Genomic DNA, 19,169 nt, shown 5'->3' on the forward strand with positions numbered 1-19,169 from the left:
AGAAGAAAAAGAAACTGACAGACTTATGATGAAAAATGTCAAAATTAAACCAAATTAAGTAAAAGGTTTAAAAAATAATTTGCATTAATTTTATACCATTTGTTGGTTCTATATTCATATATTCAACTCAACAAATTTCAGCTCGGAGTCAGCAAAGAGCCCAGTTGAAATGGTCAAATGGGTCACAAATCAGTCCAGGAAAGTCTTATTGACTTACAGTGACTCTCAAAGTGTGGTCCCACCTGGAAATTTGTTAGAAGCATTTACATCACCTGGAAACTTGTTAGAAATGCAAATTTTGGGGTTCATCCAAGACCTACTGAATCAGAAACTCCAGGTTTGGTGCCCAGCAATAACAAGTCTTCCAGGTGATTCTGATGCATGCTAAAGTTTGAGAAATACAGATTTATGAAAACTTGTTCTCAGCCGGGGCTGAAAAACACTATTTAGAGTTGATTAGGGTTTCTAAATTGTGAAGGAAACAAAGGAAAACAAATTTAGGTACCAAGAAGTTAACTGCACCTTGCTAGCATTTTCTCTGCAATTTAACCCATTTTATTCTCCATTAGTCTACCTCTTATTTGATATTTGATTTATAATTTGGGCAATAAATGTTAACCTTTGTTAGATGAAAAGTTGAGTAAATTACCTTAACATTATCTGACGATTATTTGCCAATCCTGTGTCTAGATACACAAGACCTCAAACAGAATCCCCAAACATATTTATTCCGAGTATCCACATCACTATATGTCCTATGCCATGTTGAACAGTGGCAGAGTTGCTGGCATCTTCTTGATGTATAGTGATTCACTGTGTTATTGGTTGACTTGCAGGAAACCAATGCACATGCCCCATCAGTGAGTGTAGCTCTGTAATTCTGTAGGTGGTTCTCTCAGAGAGGAGTTTGGTCCCTCTTTTTCTAAGAAAGTTGAAATTTTGCTAACAGTTTTGACATATGTAAAAGTATCATGCTTTTAATATTACAGTTGTGGTACTGGGCAAATGATCCCATACTGAGTTCATAAGCTTCTCTTCCCCACCTCTCATACTTCTAGATCAGTGATTAGAACCATCATCTGACCAGCTGGTCAGGCTACAGACACGGGGTTTGCCCATTAATTCGTTCAATAAAAATTGAGTGCTTACTACATACTGGCTGTTCTAGGAACTGGGAATACAGCAATGAACAAAACAAGACAAAAATCCCTGCCTTCAAGGAGCTTATGTTCTAGTAGCAGGAGATAGACAATACCAAAATAAATAAGTAAATTACTATATATTGTAAATCAAAAAGTGATAGGTATTAAGGAGGAAACGTGGGATTACTGTCATGGAGGCTGAAATGTTTAGAAGGATGATGAGGGGAGGCCTCACTGAAAAGGTGATATTTTAAAAAAGACCTGAAGAAGGCAAGGGTGTGAACCATACTGGTGTCTGGGCAGAGCAAATAGCAAGAGCAAAGATTGTAAGGCAAGCTCATGCTTGGAATGTTTGAGAAGAGCAGGATATGGGAATGGTGAGGTAGAGTGAGCTGGTAGGAGGGCAGTAGGGGTGAAGTCATTGAGGCAATAGGGCTGGGGTGGGGCTGTGTTGTATAGACTTTGTCATCCTTGTGGCCCATTGTAAAGACTTTAGCTTTCTTTTATTTTTAAACAAATGCTTTTCTTTTGTTTTTTTAAGATAAATTTATTTATTTATTTTTGGCCGCGTTGGGTCTTTGTTGCTGTGTGCGGGCTTTCTCTAGTTGCGGTGAGTGGGGGCTACTTTTCATTGCAGTGCACGGGCTTCTCATTGCGGTGGCTTCTCTTGTTGCAGAGCACAGGCTCTAGGTGCACGGGCTTAGTTGCTCTGCAGCATGTGGGGTCTTCCTGGGGACCAGGGCTCGAACCCACGTCCCCTGAATCGGCAGGTGGACTCTCAACCACTGCGCCACCAGGGAAGCCCAAGTTTTTTCTTTTTTAATTGGTTTGTAGCTTTATCTTTCCCAGGCAAAGTTTCCTGGAACAAACAACTAATTCATGTTGACATAGCTGATCTATAATCTTTTTTTTTTTTAAGATGTTGGGGGTAGGAGTTTGTTAATTAATTTATTTATTTTTGCTGTGTTGGGTCTTCGTTTCTGTGCGAGGGCTTTCTGTAGTTGTGGCAAGCGGGGGCCACTCTTCATCGCGGTGTGCAGGCCTCTCACTATCGCGGCCTCTCGTTGCGGAGCACAGGCTCCAGACGCGCAGGCTCTGGGCCTAGGCTCACGGGCCTAGTTGCTCCGCGGCATGTGGGATCCTCCCAGACCAGGGCTTGAACCCATGTCCCCTGCATTAGCAGGCAGATTCTCAACCACTGCACCACCAGGGAAGTCCTCTTTTGTTTTTTTAAGTGACAATCTTTTTATTGTTCACTGAAAAATACAGGGCTGGAAAGAGTTTATTGCATTGTGTATTGAATGCAAGGTCTGATATTGCAAGGTATATATGACATAACAGTATAACTTATATGAAATGCTACATATTGTCTATAAAGACAGTTCCCACCCCTCTAAACACTAAATTTAATGGCATGAAGTCTCTTATTAAATGAGAAATATAATATAAACATTGCAATCATAAACAAAGTGCACTAAGCAAAGAACTTTAAAATAGTTTTGTTGTGACATCTTCTTTGTCTACCTGGAGTTAGGAATGGTGGAGCCCTGGTTTCCCTGGAGCCATCAGGCCCACTCTAACTGCCAGTCCCTGTCTTGGGGCTAGTTTGAGGCAAGTGGGAAGAATACCAGGTAGAAGGCAGATTCTATCATGACTGCTTGTACCGCACCAACTCTACGGATAAGAACCCCTAGCACTTTTGATGTGTATCTTTCACTCTGAGCAAATACTGAAATGTGCTTGAGAACAAAAATAAAACATTGGGAGCAAAAGCCACTTTCTATACAGTCTGCAAATACCATTTATTCCTTTTAGCCATGTTTTCATGAAGATGCTCTAAAGGAGGCTGCTACTACTAAATTGCCAGTCAGGCAGGCCAGGATCAAGGGTAACAAAACTTCTCCAGTTACAACCACCAATTCCAATGGGTTAAAATACAAACTTATTAGGGATCCAAAATCAATCTCTGTTATTCCCGTGGCAACATAGTCAAGGGCTGCAACGACATTCACATTCCAAGGTCAGCTTGGAATATAGCCACATTTCCCTCCAAACTGAGAAAGCCCTGTGTAGGGGAGAACATACAAGATTACCACCACCACCTCCTCTCCAAACAGCATCAGGGCACGGAAAGCTCATCACAGATAACACATGCCAAAAATAAAATTTAAAATTAAAAAAGCACATCTCAATATATCCACAGCAACAGAGGTAGACTACTCTCCCCCGGGCTTCCTTGGCATAGGCAAATCAAGACTGTTTGCAACAACAGTGCCTAAGCTGGCTACGGCCATGCTCGCGAGGGAAATAAGGATTACAAAGTTTCTCTATTCCCAGGTAATCAAGGATTATCAAATAATTTCTGGAACTAAGACAACAGTCTCACCAGCAAAGAAAATTTTCTTCTTGCCCAAGATGTTTTTATAAATGAGATTTCCCAATATCCCAGATTCTTTACTTAATATTAAACTACCAATGCACCGAGGACATCCTCAGAGCTCAAGCAGGAGTAATATTAATATTCTCAGACTTTTCTAGACTTTGCAGATCCACAAATATTTTATCAGACTATCCACTTAAGAGATTTGTAAGTCAACAGTAATAAACCAACTCCACATTTTTCTTATTCTGTTTATTAAACAACACCTCGCTCCAATAGGAATGAACCCCAGTTCAGTGGGTATCTTGTTCCCCTCAGCTCTACAAACCAAATTTACTGTTCAGTCTCCATGTCCTTGACGCTTGTATGACTCACCTAGTCTAAAGAAAATCTTGTGTAAAAGTGGAAAATTGCACACCCCAGAGGTAGCATTGGTATTAGTGCTGAAATAAACTTTAGGGGAATAACTAGAATTGCTTATGGGACAGTTTACAGTCTTGCTAGAAACCCTACTCCTCCTGAACCCCTAGATTGAGAAATTCAAATAATTTAAACATGAGAGGGGATTTCATTGATAAAGGTCTAGTTTGCATGAAAGGTTCTGGTCCATGGAAAGATGTGAGTCTAGGCCAAAATACCGGCCACATCCATTTTAAACATGTCCATTATTCTTCCCCACCACAGTATTGTCAAATTTCTTCCACCCCTCATGTCACTGGTGAGCCCTTTCATTGCTGCTTCTATTTCTTTGGGCTGTTCTACTGCACATATGCGATTCACTGAAGTTCTCACTTTAACGTGTAGGGAATTTCCATTTCACACCATCAGCTCCCTAAAAACCATCAACTTGGAACAATTTCTAATTAGAAAAGGCACAATTCCTCTTTATAAAGGAAACCAAAAGGGTTGTCTGGAGGATTAAAAAAAATCTTAGATATTCCTATAAAGTGAATGCTTTATCTGCTACCAAAACCCAGAGACATTTACTGGATCTAAAGATTACATGGATTATGTAAAAGCATGAACATGGCAGTTTAAGACGTATTTTCAATTTTCCACTATACTATTTGGGCGGAAGCGCTAGTCAGTATTACAGGAGCAAACTCAAAGTGGCAACACCACCCTAGTGGCTTGCTTTCCTCCTGCTTTCAGTAAACTTCCACCAGCTGCAGTGAAGCCTGTCCCAGGGTACATCACTCAGCAACCTGCAGAGCTGCTCAGAGATGCAACTAGCACTCAGTGAGTAAACACTGCTTTGGGGCAGACCCAGGAAAGACTTACAGAAGATGTAGTTAGAAGCACAGCCTACCAAGTTCTCATAAAACAGTACTAGTGAAGTACAAGAAAACAGTTCAGAGATGATAGCCCTTTAGCCTTTTGTGACTTCAGAACTTAAAAAGACAAGGGCCAACTAGGACTTCTATTTGACATTCAGATAGTCACTTGCTCAACACAAACTGAGTTAGGAGATAGCTAAACATCTCATTCTTATTTACTTATGGTGTTCTCAGAAAGTTCCTATTTGGACGTGGACAGTTCTCAACCTGGCTGCACATCGGAGTTTTATCTAAGAAGCTTTAAAAAATTACCAAATGCCCAGACAAATTAAATCTGGAGGGCGGAGCCCAGAACATTAGTCTTTATGTTTTCCCAGGTGATTCCAACTTGCAGCCAGGCTGCACACCACTGATGTATCCCTTTCAGAAAGCCGTTGCATGAAAGCCATATCGTATCTAGATAGTACTGTTTATTCTAAATTTCACCAGGAAAATGTACCTTTAGAAGAAGACACAGTTGCGCTTCTTCTAAAGGCTCAGCTTACTGTTTCAGAAGCGCCGGTCCTTGGAGGTTATCTGGAGCGCTTCTTGAAGAGGACGGAGTCCTAGTCTTGGCAGAGTTTCAGGCTCCGGCAGAAACGAAGAATGTCCAGACGCCCGTGAGCACCAGGATGATGTATGCCGACACCAGCTTTAATCCATAACGAGGATTTATGAAGCTCAGGGCTGACACCAGCAGATAGGGGAGAAGAACTACAAGAAGGGCGTACCACTTTTTCTTCTCACAGGCATCCAAACACACAGTGCCCCAGAACACGTGCAGCAATATGATCACCAGCGTCATGGAAGCGGAATTCAGGAAGCACTGAGGAGGGTCTCCATGAATGCCCACCGTGCCCGGACCCAAAGAGTCAGACAGGGTGTTTACAAAGGGAAATACTCCACTCATGATTCCAAAGCCCAAACCAGAAACATAAGCCATTAATCACATAGAAGGTGCTGTCTCCCCTGGGTTTATACTCTTCAAGCCCACACGGGCTTTAAAAAAAAAAGTTTATAATATGCAAAACGGCACATTTCTTGGATAAGGACTGAGACTAACACTCCAAAGATCAGCAGATATTTCTGTATTGGTCCATCTTTGTCGTCAGCAATGGTTGCTACCATGAACCAAACAAGGGAGTAAAGCAGTAGAGACACCAACCTGAAGGAAGCTCCAATGACGGGGAAGATGATGCGCAATGGCGGTGGCGATGGTGAAAATGCAGAGGGCGAGCGCAGGCGCAAAGGTAACGAAGGCGCAGCCAAGAACACGGCCGCCGTCATGGCAACCGCGGAAGCCGGTCCGGGGGCCTCAGCTGATGTATATTCTTAATTAAGCCATGTTAAGACAGATGGTCTCATACCTTTTAATTGCTGTCACTCTTAAATACTTTGGAATATTATGTTTCCAAGAACAGGTTTTGAAAAGGAGAGAGGATGAGGGTATAAAGCCTGAGGAGAGACAAGCAGCACTATTGATAAAGGGTAGCCTGGGCAGCATGGAGAAAATGAGGGTGACAGAAATAAACTTACGTTTGTACAATTTTGTTTCAGGTAAGGTTTTTGCTTCAGGCAATAGAATAATCAAACACAGATTTGATCATTCCTTCCAGAGAATCATGTGTAAAAACCAACCACTGTTTTTTCTCGTTTTGGTTTTTTTTTTTTTTTTTTTTTCTGCGGTACGCGGGCCTCTCACTGTTGTGGCCTCTCCCGTTGCGGAGCACAGGCTCCAGACGCGCAGGCTCAGCGGCCACGGCTCACGGGCCCAGCCGCTCCGCGGCATGTGGGATCTTCCCGGACCGGGGCACGAACGCGTGTCCCCTGCATCGGCAGGCGGACTCTCAACCACTGTGCCACCAGGGAAGCCCCTCGTTTTGATTTTTTATATTATTTTTAAAAAATATTTATTTATTTGGCTTCAGTGGGTCTTAGCTGTGGCACAACTAAGGATCTTTGTTGCTGTGTGCAGGGTCTTTTTTAGTTGCAGCATGCGGAATCTTTACTTGTGGAATGAAGGATCCAGTTCCCTGACCAGGGATCCAACCCAGGCCCCCTGCATTGGGAGCGTGGAGTCAACTGCTGGACCACCAGGGAAGTCCCTCACTTTTTGATTTTTTTTAAATTGAAGTATAGTTGATGTACAATATTATATAAGTTACAGGTATACAACATAGTGATTCACAAATTTTAAAGGTTATACTCCCTGTGTTGTACAATATATCATCGTAGCTTATTTATTTTATACATAATAGTTCGAACCTCTTAATCCGCTACACCTATCTTGCCCCTCTTACCTTCCCTCTCTCCACTGGTAACCAAGAGTTTGTTTTCTGTATCTATGAGTCTGACCAACTACTCCTTTAAATGACTGAGATTGAAGTCTCCTGCTGCACTCCAGACAGTTACGACCCATGGAAATAGACATTCCACAGATGATGGTGGGCCGAGTGATGGTTTCTCACCTACTCTTCTTTCACAGCATGCATTTGAACACGGCGATGATGAGTGGAGGAATTATGATGAGGAAATGATAATGTAGTACTGTGGCAAAAAAAAAAGCATCCGTGTTCTGGTATTAAAATAGTTGTGGATATTTGGTTAATCTAGGCTCAATGCTCTGAAACAGTCTCCAGTCAGTAGTTTAGGTAAATACTCTCTCGTCACTTGTCGTTGATTTAACAAGGCTGAATGTATGGTGACTGGACATTTTCAAGGCTGTAGACTGTAGGAATTGATAACTCAAGGTCTGGAGTGAGATGGAATTGGATACAAATCCTTACCCTAAAAACTTTTTAGTTTTGTGATCTTACATAAGTTGCTACTTAGTTACAACCCTAGTTTCTCATATATAGACATTAGGTTCATTTTTTTTCACATAGAAAATGGCAATTATCAGTAGCACCTGATACGACTGTGGTAAATAACAATAAACAGCTATGTAACACTGTCAGCCTAGCTCATAGTGTGGACTCAGTAAATGTTAGACATTATTATTATCATTATTATTAGGTATAAAGTATGCTTTGGTGCTCATTTAAAGATGAAAGACATAGATACATAGATTCAAAGAATAGTAGAGTCAGGAGGGACCATAGAGATGTTCTGATCCAGCATCTTTATTTTACAGGAGAGGAAGCTGAAGACCAAAGGAAGCAAATAATACCCAGAGTGAAAAAGCCAGTTAGTGGAAAAGGAAGGCATCACGTTTCCATGGCTTGCCTTGCAGCCAGCATGTGCCTGTGAAGGGCAGCTGTGGGAGATGAGCCTCTGGGGTTCTGGTTGATAGCCACTTGTGCAGAGCCTTTTGTTCACTGTAGATGGTTAGGACCTGATCTAATTTGCAGTATTTTCAGCAGAGAATTGAAAGCGGTCTGACATAATTTGACTCTTGGAGCTCAGATCCTTTACTGGGTACAGTCTCATTACTTTGCAATAACTCATATCTTTAGGGTGTGCAGTAAGTATTTAAGATTTGAATAAGCCCTATGTGAATGCTAAACTCCTCATTTGTTGACACATTCTTCTCATACTCAGCAACTATTCCAGCAGCTTCTCTTGCCAAGGAAATACCAAATATTGTTGAAAGAAAAAACAGCTGCAAATATCAAAAAAACTAGCTTTTTAAGGGGGTTTCCAAAGTAAATGGTTGAAGAACCTAGAAAGTGATTTTACAGTGATGTAGAACAAACCTTTAAGCAATTATAGCTTTTAGTCTTAAATCAATAAAATTTTATTGAGCACTTCCTTTGTATGAAGCATTGTAGGTAATTTAAAGACATGTTATTTTTGCCTTTAAGGTGCTAACAATTTAGTAGGAAAAATAAAATGTAAGTAAATTAATCATAAGTTACATAATAAAATGCAACTCAAGTAACATTTGAAGATGAACACCAGAGGGCATTGGTAGGCAGAGCCTGACAAGTTGCCAAGTGAACGGCGCAGCTCATTTTGCTTTCCCCCTTCTTTCATGACAGTGCCTGATTCTGGTTTGGGAGTTATCTTTCCCTTGCAGTCTTGGGGAGCTGTAACTCCAGTTGCTCTGCATTTCGCTAGCCAAGGTGTGATCTCGTGAACCAGGTCATGCCCACCAGCCTGTCTTCCAGAGTGACTTGAGGATTGAAATTTTTGATAAAATCGTTATCCCCTTTGGCTGACTTAGTTGCTGATCTTTGCTGAGCCATCTCTAGCCTTCCAGTCAATTCTTATGCTCTTAGCTGGGAATAAACTTCTTTTCTTCATGAGTTCATTAGACTCGATGTATGTGGCAATAGCAGCCCGAAGGGAAAGGAGATGCCACTTTGACTGTAGGTGTCAGGGAAGAAAGGAGGTGACATTTGAGTGGGACCTGGAAAGGGGGTGAGGGTAAGTAACTGAGGACTTTCAGTTTGGTGTTTGGGGACATCCTATTATTTCTAATTTTAGACCACTACTAGAACCATTTCTGTAGTTTGTGAACTAATTAGAAAGCTTGTTCACAAATCCTGAAGATTTAATGCTTTGCTAAGTGCAAACCAAGGGCAGTAGAGTTGGAAAATATTTCAGGATTAGTTAGGTTAAAAAATAGAAAAGATAGGGCTACAGATGTAACTACAACTGAGAAGAGGTTTATTTCTACCCTGAAAGTCACTGTAGTGGTCTCTTCTCATTGTGTTTATCTCTTTTTCTCATCTTGGTTCTATGATAATCCACATTTAAGAGGAGAATAAATTCATTCTTTAGTCCATCAAGATTCATTAAAACCTAATCTATACTTTCTTCACTGAACAGATAGAGTATTTGAAAATTATAGTATCTCCCATTCAACAGCTGTTGTTAATATTTGAAACCACATATGATGCTGGTAAAGAGCTCTCAGACATTAGTGAATATAATTCCCCAAATTCACTTGACATGCAAAACCATTGTATAGCTTGATTAAATAATGTGTGTGAAATTCTGTCTGGAGATACACACACACTTCCTAAGCCAGGAAGAGACAAATACCAATACTCTGGGCTGGAATTTGGTCCAATTTCACTCTAAAAAACAATTTTGCTGTTGACAAAATGGAAATGTGCTGAACAACCGGGAAAAGGAAAATGGAGAGGTTAGCAAGGTCCAACTTCCCTTTTTCTCTTCTAAATGTATCATTTTATTTTTCTAAACCAAGCTCTTCTTAAATTCCAGAAGAGGAAAATATTTTTTCTTAACTTTTTTTTTTTTCCCGGTATGCAGGCCTCTCACTGTGTGGCCTCTCCCGTTGTGGAGCACAGGCTCTGGACGCGCAGGCTCAGCGGCCATGGCTCACGGGCCCAGCCGCTCCGCGGCATGTGGGATCTTCCCGGACCAGGGCACGAACCCATGTCCCCTGCATCGGCAGGCGGACTCTCAACCACTGCGCCACCAGGGAGGCCCCCCTACCTCGATTTTTATAGCAAACTGGTAACGCCCACATTTGAATTTCTAGCAAACCCTAGAACATAACACTATACTCGTTTTGCATTTATTTCTCACTGGCTGGATGAATTTTTAAAACATAAGGTAAATCAAGCGGGGAGATTAAAATCAGATGGTTTTGCATAGACTATCAGTAATGAGGGTAAAACTGACGTTTTTCTGTCTGCTTATTTGACTATACATTTTGTACTTATTGTTAAGCCCAAACTATAAGAGCTGGAAAGTGTTGTTGAAGTCCAAAATGGAAAACATTTCTTAGTCATTTTCATAGTGAATTTTGAATCTTTAAAATGCCCATGGCCAGACTATGCCGGGATATGATCAAGTCGGTTTTTCTTTCCTCAAGGAGCTTATTTAAAAATGTATGTGGCAGAGGCTTCTCATTTAGCGTATCTAAGGGAGCTCTTTGGGAATCTTACCCTTGTCTTCTTGTGTTGCCATGGGAATGTCCATTTTTATATCTTCAGAGAGATACTGTTTTTCAGTGTGGTAGAGCAGAGAGAAAGTGGGCCTTACATTTAGGAAATAATGTATCTGCCTCTGGCCTTAACTCCTTACTAGCTGTGTCACTGTAACAGATTTAAGTTCTCCAAGCCTCAGGTTTTTGTTTTTTAAATAAAATTTAATGTAACTTTAATGTAATTTTTATTCTGAAGGGTCATTATAAGCATTAGCAGTGATGAGTACATCAGAAGACATTTAGTACATAATAGTATTATTATACTGATATGATTGTGAAAAGGCATCTTAACATGTAAATATTTCCTGCCTGACTCCATGCTTATATCTCAGAGAGCTTTCTGTCTTTGTTAGCTCAGTCCCTGGATCTATTTGTGATGTAAAATTAAAAAAAAAGAATAGTAGAGAAGGAGGTGATCTGAGATGGAAGTAAAGGAGAAAGGGTTGAAACAGAGTGTTGCCATTTCATTTCAAAGAGTTGAGGATGCTGGGGGTGACAGATGGCAATTTGGGTGGGTGTCAGAAAGTTTGGTGGTTTGTTGAGGTGAGGCCCTAGAGCAGTACTGTTCAGTAGAACTTTCTGCGACTGTGGAATTGTTCTCTACCTGAAATGTCCAACAACATTGCCACTAGCTACACGTGACTATTTAGTACATGAATGTGGATTGTGTGACTGAGGAACTTTTATATTTCATTTAATTTTAATTAATTTAAACTTAAATAGTTACGTGTGGTTAGTGGCTATTTTATGAGACAGCACAACTCCAGAGACTCTAGAGGATATGAGAGACTGAGGGAAGGAAGGTAAGGAGAGCAGATTTTAACAAGTATTGTCATGAATTGCAAATTAGATCCTTAATATTTCTTGAGAAATGTAACCAAAAAATTGAAATTCGTTTGAAATTAGTTCTGAGAGCTGGATTGCATATAGATATAGATATACATATACATATACATATGATTCACAGCTGAGGACAGGACACATGGGGCCCTGACTAATATTACAGTTACATGGGTTGTAATAAAAATATCCTTTCATTAACATGATGATAACTGAGGAATTTTATGGACATAAAGCTCATAATGAAAGAGTTTATTTACATAAACTCTTTTCATTTTAAACACACAGCCATATCCACACTTCTCATCTAGAACTCAAACCGTTATATAAATAAGTCTAAATATTTCATTTAGAAAATTAGACCTAGGGCTTCCCTGGTGGCGCAGTGGTTGAGAGTCCGCCTGCCGATGCAGGGGACACGGGTTCGTGCCCCGGTCCGGGAAGATCCCACATGCCGCGGAGCAGCTGGGCCCGTGAGCCATGGCCGCTGAGCCTGCGCGTCTAGAGCCTGTGCTCTGCAACGGGAGAGGCCACAACAGTGAGAGGCCCGCGTACCGCAAAAAAAAAAAAAAAAAAAAAAAAAAAGTTAATAAATAATTCCCTATATTATTTAATACCCACTACATATTCAACTTTCGTTGATTTTCTTAAAAATGTCTTTTTACAGTTTTTTGAATTAGGATCTAAACAAGATAGTTCGCATGTTGTTTATGGTTATTATTTATCTTACGCTTTCCTCTCCCCTTCTCCCCGACACTGGTCTTATTTTTTTCAAGCCATTGGCATATTGAAGAAATATCCCATTGACCCGTACAAAATCCCATTTCCTGGATTTGACTGTTGCTTCTTCGTGGTGCAGTTTAACTTGTTTCTATTATTTATTTATTTATTTTTGCCTGCGTTGGGTCTTCGTTGCTGCTCACTGGCTTCCTCTAGTTGCCGTGAGCAGGGGCTACTCTTTGTTGTGGTGCGTGGGCTTCTCATTGTGGTGGCTTCTCTTGTTGTGGAGCACGGGCTCTAGGCGCGTGGGCTTCAGTAGCTGTGGCACACGGGCGCAGTAGTTGTGGCACGCGGGCTCTAGAGCGCAGGCTCAGTAGTTGTGGCGCACGGGCTTAGTTGCTCCACGGCATGTGGGATCTTCCCGGACCAGGGCTCGACCCCGTGTCCCCTGCATTGGCAGGTGGATTCTTAACCATTGCACCACCAGGGAAGTCCTGTTTCTGTTATTGTGTAGACTTAAAGTTAGATCTACAGTCAGATTCCTATTTTTTTTGGACCAAAATACTTCATATATGGCATGTATACTTCCTTTGCCCATAATATGCCACTTTTATGATAGTAAGATTAATTCATGACTTTCAGGGGATGGCACTCTGGTCCTTTCACTGTAGTTTTCCTTCAGCATATCCCCTGATAATTTTGGCATCTATTGATGACTGTTGTCTGAAATAATTTTTTAGTTCAGGGTTACAAAATGTTGATTCTATTCCTTTTACATTTGTTAGCTGAGATTCTTCTTTACAGAGAACGTCCCCTCATCCATTAATGCTGTGTGGTTATTCTGCTGGTCCATTTCAAAAAAGCAGGAGAAATGCCTAATTATTTATTTTTAATGATCAATTTTCAGAGGTAAAAGCTGGAGTCAGAAGTTCATTCTGTGATGCATCAGCCATCCCTGCAGGACCGAGATACTCACTACCCCAGCTGTGGGGAAGTTAGGATGTGAGGTGGGTAACGTCTTGACCTGTTCTCTTTAAATCATGACAAATCTGAAAGGCCATCCCAGCTCCCACACAAAACACCCAAACACGAGGATAAACTAAATTCTTTATCATGTTAAGGAAGAGTTATGGTGATTCCAACAAATGGCTCATTTGAAATTTCCTATAGCACTAATCACACAATAGCATATTTGCTTATAATGCATTATACTCTGTTGTATTGATTTGGTAATAGCAAGTGTGTGAGCCAAACCATAATTAAACCAGAATGAAATTGATCTACAGTACATAATTGATAAGATAAAAAAGAAAATAACCTTACATACAAAAAAGTGTATAATAATGCATTTGCAAAAGAATCACTCCTTTTCAACACTTAGTTTATTCGTATTTCTTTATCATGAACATGAACATGGTTTATTATGTTATATTTGGTTCACAGTGCAGCATCCTCTTGATAATAATATGACGTTCTATTAAATGGAATTCTCTATTGACAGGCATTTCTACATCTTTCATAATAAATGTAAAATTAATGTTAGGAAGGATGTGAAGCTGAGGCTTCATAGAAAAATTAGCATTATTGGCAGTGTCATTTTAATACCAAGAGCCCTCTACTTTTTTCTCCTTCCATGATAATTGACAATAATATAGAGCAATTGTTTTCAAGCTGCTTCACAGACCAGATCCCACCCCCCAGCCCCCGCCCCACTGCACCGATTCCCACCATGGTGAGAGGTGGTGACAAAATAAAAAACAGACAAGATAGGTGGAACTTCTACTTCAATCAGAGCAATTCCACTTTTTACTTGTCTTATATACTAGCATTTCACACAAGCTTTCATTTCAAAAAATGTTCCTGTGTTAACATCACTGTGAAAACTACTGATAAAGGGTATAGGTGCTACAAGAAATATTTAAATAAACAAAACATGCCATTGATTGTCTCAGAAAATAATTATGATTTAAAAGATTTTCTATCTTTCTACCTTCCATAATACAAAAGTGCATGTGTACCTCATGTTATTTGTTTGCTGGATCTCTGTTGAATTTCACATTGAGCCTTATTAGAAATTAGTAGTACTTTTTTTTTTCTGGTCAAAATGGTTCTATGAATATGATGCAATGCAATCATACTCAACTCTACATTAAAGTCAGTATTTTCATAAAAATATTATAATAAACGATGATATTTTAATGTACAATTAAAGTATTTTAGATAGCAATGAAATGACAGAATATACTGGATTGGAAAACATAGCAAACTCTGTGCCTATTATTGTTACGTCAGATTTTCTGATGGAATGTAGAGGACCTGATCTGTTTCCTATTTAGCTTCAATTTTTCCCTTTCATCTCTCCCACCCCCCGCACCCCCAAAGTAAAATCCCTCTTTTTCATGTATATTTCTCATCTGAAACCCCAGGATTGGATCTTGATTTGCCTAAGGAGGATGAGCACCTAGAACACACCTAATGGCTTTTGTTGGTATGTGCATCTCAGGTTTGCCCAGTTCAACAGAATGAGTATCTTATGTTCTCTAACTAGGGGAGATATTTTCTTCCCCTCCTGCAGTATGTGATTAAGGAAGTCCCTTTCCGTTCCTGCTCCCTGCCAGCCACAAGGTGGAGTAGCTTCGGAGAGAAGGGAAAAGCAAGGCCAGCAGAGCAGAAAAATGGAAAGAGCTTGTACCCTTGTTAACACCACCAGGCTGCTGAATCAATCTCTAGACTTGCCCTTATGTAACATAGAAAATTTCTTATTGCTTAACCTAGTCTTAATTGGGGCTTCCGTTATTTTCTGGAAAAAAACCCCCAAATCATTCCCTCCACCCCCCCACACACACAAAAACCCACCAAACAAACAAAATGGCATTCAGATATAAATATAGAAGGCAGTCGTTATAGTTTTCTTTTTAATCCTAGATTTTACCTTGGAATTCTCTTAATGCTATTCTCTGTTTAAACACAGCTCTGGACAAACATGTTTGCTGGGAATTCTGGGGAGGCCACAGTGCTGGAATTTAGTGTTGGGAGAAACAGAAGCTGATACAGGACCCTGGAGCCGTGCTTCTGCCAGTTTACTTTGTCATCTTGCCTGGTTCCTTCTATCTTTACTCCCCTTGACTCTCCAGCCCCTGACATCTGGCTTGTACCTTGCACTGTTTGCTCTCATTAAAATTGGTCCCATCAGTGAGCATGCAACTCTACTGCATGCCAGGGTTTCTCATGTTTTAATTTATTTTGATGACTCAGTGGTTTTAAGATATGAATTGGTTCCCTGTGTCAACGAAGGAATACTAAAGACACTGTGGGCAACTTTAGATAATGCAGTAGGAAATAAAGCAATAGGTTAAGTGCATTTGCTGTAGCTTAAGTAATATCAACAGTGGGAAAAACAATAAGGATCACTGAAGGGAAGAATAAGATAAGGTGTATCTGTGGAGCTGAGAAAGAGTTTCTTTTCCAGACAATATATTCTTGTTCAGACCAGAAGAATTTAAAAATATATAAAGTTTTTCTTGAGAAAATCTATTAAGAAAATGTGTGCGCACAAAATTACACTGCTTGTTTCCTAGCACATTGCTTAGCCATATCCTCAGCACTGGCAGGAAATACCACATGCCCCTTCCTTACCCTTTCTGCTTACTTTACATGTGCCCCATGTGCACTTTCAACCATTCTCATGACTTCAAAGCCCCTATTCAATGCCATTCTCTATTGACTAGCATTTCTATATCCTTAATAATGAAATGTAAAATTAATGTTAGGAAGCGTGAGCAAATTAATAAACTGGAATTCGTGACTCCAAATCTTAGCTTTAGCCAAGATGTTTCCCCAGCTCAAGATGTATTTACTCAACTGTCTATAGGACATTGCCCCAGAATTTCTGCAGGCCACTCAGTTTTGTCATATCCCACAGAGAATTTATTGTTTTTTCAGAAACCAGCTGTTTCATTTCTTCCCCAAGCAAGCATTTACTGAATGCTTAATGTATAATATTCTAGGCTTTGCCTTAAGAGCTCCGACCCTCCAGAAGTACAGAATAGTGAGGAAACTGATACATGAAACAGTAACTATAATGTAATGGTTAATGCAAGGCTAGTTATAGGAGGACAATGTGTGACCTTGGACATTTTGCATGACCTCTCTGTGTCTCAGTTTCTTAATCTGTAAAATGGAGAAAATAGAACCTCCTCAGAGAGTTAATGTGAGGATTAATTCAATCACTATATGTGAAGGGCACAGACAATTCAATAAGCATTCAATAATTATTAGTTATTGTTATTAACATTATGTTACATCATACAGAACCTGAAAACTAAGCCTTAAACAGAATGTTTAATGGTGAAATATTAGAGCCATTCTATCTTCATTATTATTTAATATTTTTCTGGGAGTACTTGCTAATGCAATTAAATAGGAAGAAGATGAAATATAAAAATGGGAAGGAAAGAAGCAAATGACAATTATTTGCAGAAGATTTGACTGTTGTCTTTGTCGGCTCAGGCTGCCATAACAAAATACCACAGATTGGGTGGCTTAAACAACATAAATTAATTTTCTCATGGTTCTGGAGGCTAAAAGTCGGAGATCAGGGTGCCAGCACGGTAGAGTTCTGGTGAGAACTCTCTTCTTGGCTTGCAGATGGCCACCTTCTTGCTATGTACTCACATGGTGGAGAGAGTAAGGAAACTCTCCGACGTCTTTTTTTTTTATAAGAGCACTAATCTCATCATGAGGGTCCCACTCTCATGAACTCATCTAAACCTAATTACCTCCCAAAGGCCCCATCTCCAAATATCATCACGTTGGCAGTAAGGGTTTCAACATATGGATTTGTGGGGAATACAGTTCAGTCCATAACAACTATATATATATAGAAACTCCAAATAATCAGATGATAAAATAATAGAAGCAATAGGTAAGAACTTTTTAAAGTAGCTGACTACAATATTAATATGCAAAAAGCAATAGTTGTATAACATATAAAACCCACAAAACTTAATGGAAGGATTGTGCTTACAGTAACAACCAGCAATATCTATAAATAAACCTTACCAAACTTTGTAAAATCTATGTGAAAATAACTTTAAATTGCTTCTGAGGGCCCAAGACAATTTGACCAAATGTAATGATACATATCTTGTTCTTAGCGAGAAAGACATTATTGTAAAAATACCAATACTGCATAAATTATAAGTTTAATATGGACCCAGTAGGGGCTTCCCTGGTGGCGCAGTGGTTGAGAGTCCGCCTGCCGATGCAGGGGACGCGGGTTCGTGCCCCGGTCCGGGAGGATCCCACATGCCGCGGAGCGGCTGGGCCCGTGAGCCGTGGCCACTGGGCCTGCGCGTCCGGAGCCTGTGCTCCGCAGCGGGAGAGGCAACATACTTACTTTTTTTTACCCACATACTTACTTTACCTTTTGGTCTCCATTCCTTCTTGTAGCTTCCAGTTTTCATCTGGGATCATTTGTTTACTTCTCAACTAACATTTTTAGAATTTCCTTTAATGTGGGTCTCCTGGTAACGAATTTTCTGGTTTTGTGTGTCTGGAAATATCTTTATTTCAAATTCATTCTTGAAAGATATTTTTGCTGAGTAGAGTTCTAGTTTTGCAGTTACTTTCTCTTTTGTACATGTCTTCTGGCTTCCATCATTTCTCATAAGATGGCTATCAATTCTGTTGTTCCTTTGGAGAGAATATTTTTCTTTGGGTACTGTACAGCCATACCTTGTTTTATTGCACTTCACTTTATTGCACTTTGCAGATACTGTGTTTTTTACAAATTGAAGGTTTGTGGCAACCCTGTGTCAAGCTATTTTTCCAACAGTATTTGCTCAGTTGCTAGTTCTTGCAATATTTAAAACTTTTTCATTATATTTTTATGGTGATCTGTGATCAGCAATCTTTTTTTTTTTTGCGGTATGCGGGCCTCTCACTGTTGTGGCCTCTCCCGTTGCTGAGCACAGGCTCCGTATACGCAGGCTTAGCGGCCATGGCTCACAGGCCCAGCTGCTCCGTGGCGTGTGGGATCTTCCCGGACCGGGGCACGAACCCGTGTCCCCTGCATCGGCAGGCGGACCCTCAACCACTGCGCCACCAGGGAAGCCCTCAGCAATCTTTGAGTTACTAGTATGACTTCCTGAAGCCTTGGAAAATGGTTAGCCTTTTTTAGCAATAAAGTATTTTTAAATTAAGGTCTGTACATGTTTTTAGACATTATGCTATTGCACACTTAATAGATATAGTGTGCAATATAGTGTAAACATAACTTTTATATGCACTGGGAAACCAAAAATTTGTGTGACTCACTTTATTGCAATATTTCCTTTATTGTGACGGTTTGGAACTGAACCTGCAATATCTCCCAAGTATTCCTGTATTAGTCTCAGTTGCTGTGTAACACATTACTGCAAACTTGTTACCTTAAAACAAGACACATTTATTATCTCACAGTTCTTGTGAGAACTGTTCTTCAGTTCTTGCGGGTCAGGGTCAAGCAAAGTTTAGCCAGATTTTCTGCTCAGGGTCTCACAAGGCTGCAGTTGAAGGGGCAGCTGGGGCTGCAATCTCATGAGTCTCAGGATCCTCTTCCAAGGTCATTCAGGTTTTGGCAGAATTCAATTCCTTGCAGTTGTAGGACTGAAGTCCCTGTTTTCTTGCTGGTTATTGGTTGGGACTGCTCTCAGTTCTTAGAGGCCATCTGGTCCTAGTCACGTGGCCATCTCACAACATGGCAGCAGCTTACTTATTCAAGTCCAGTAGGAGAATCATTCTCCACAGTCTGCTACTAGTGAGTCACATAATTTATCATAATCAGAGGTGTGGCTATCCCACCACAATTGCCATGTGATGTAACCTAA

At 40.3% G+C, this 19,169-nt stretch overlaps 2 pseudogenes; both read right to left on the reverse strand.

The window, feature by feature from the left end:
- The window catches only part of LOC115846146 (14-3-3 protein eta-like), a 213,472-nt pseudogene that overhangs the window by 108,346 nt on the left and 85,957 nt on the right, over nt 1-19,169 (reverse strand).
- Nucleotides 5,372-6,125, reverse strand: LOC115846156 (gamma-secretase subunit APH-1B pseudogene; annotated as a pseudogene).

Source organism: Globicephala melas, chromosome 4, assembly GCF_963455315.2.
Source record: "Globicephala melas chromosome 4, mGloMel1.2, whole genome shotgun sequence".
Taxonomy (NCBI): Eukaryota; Metazoa; Chordata; class Mammalia; order Artiodactyla; family Delphinidae; genus Globicephala; species Globicephala melas.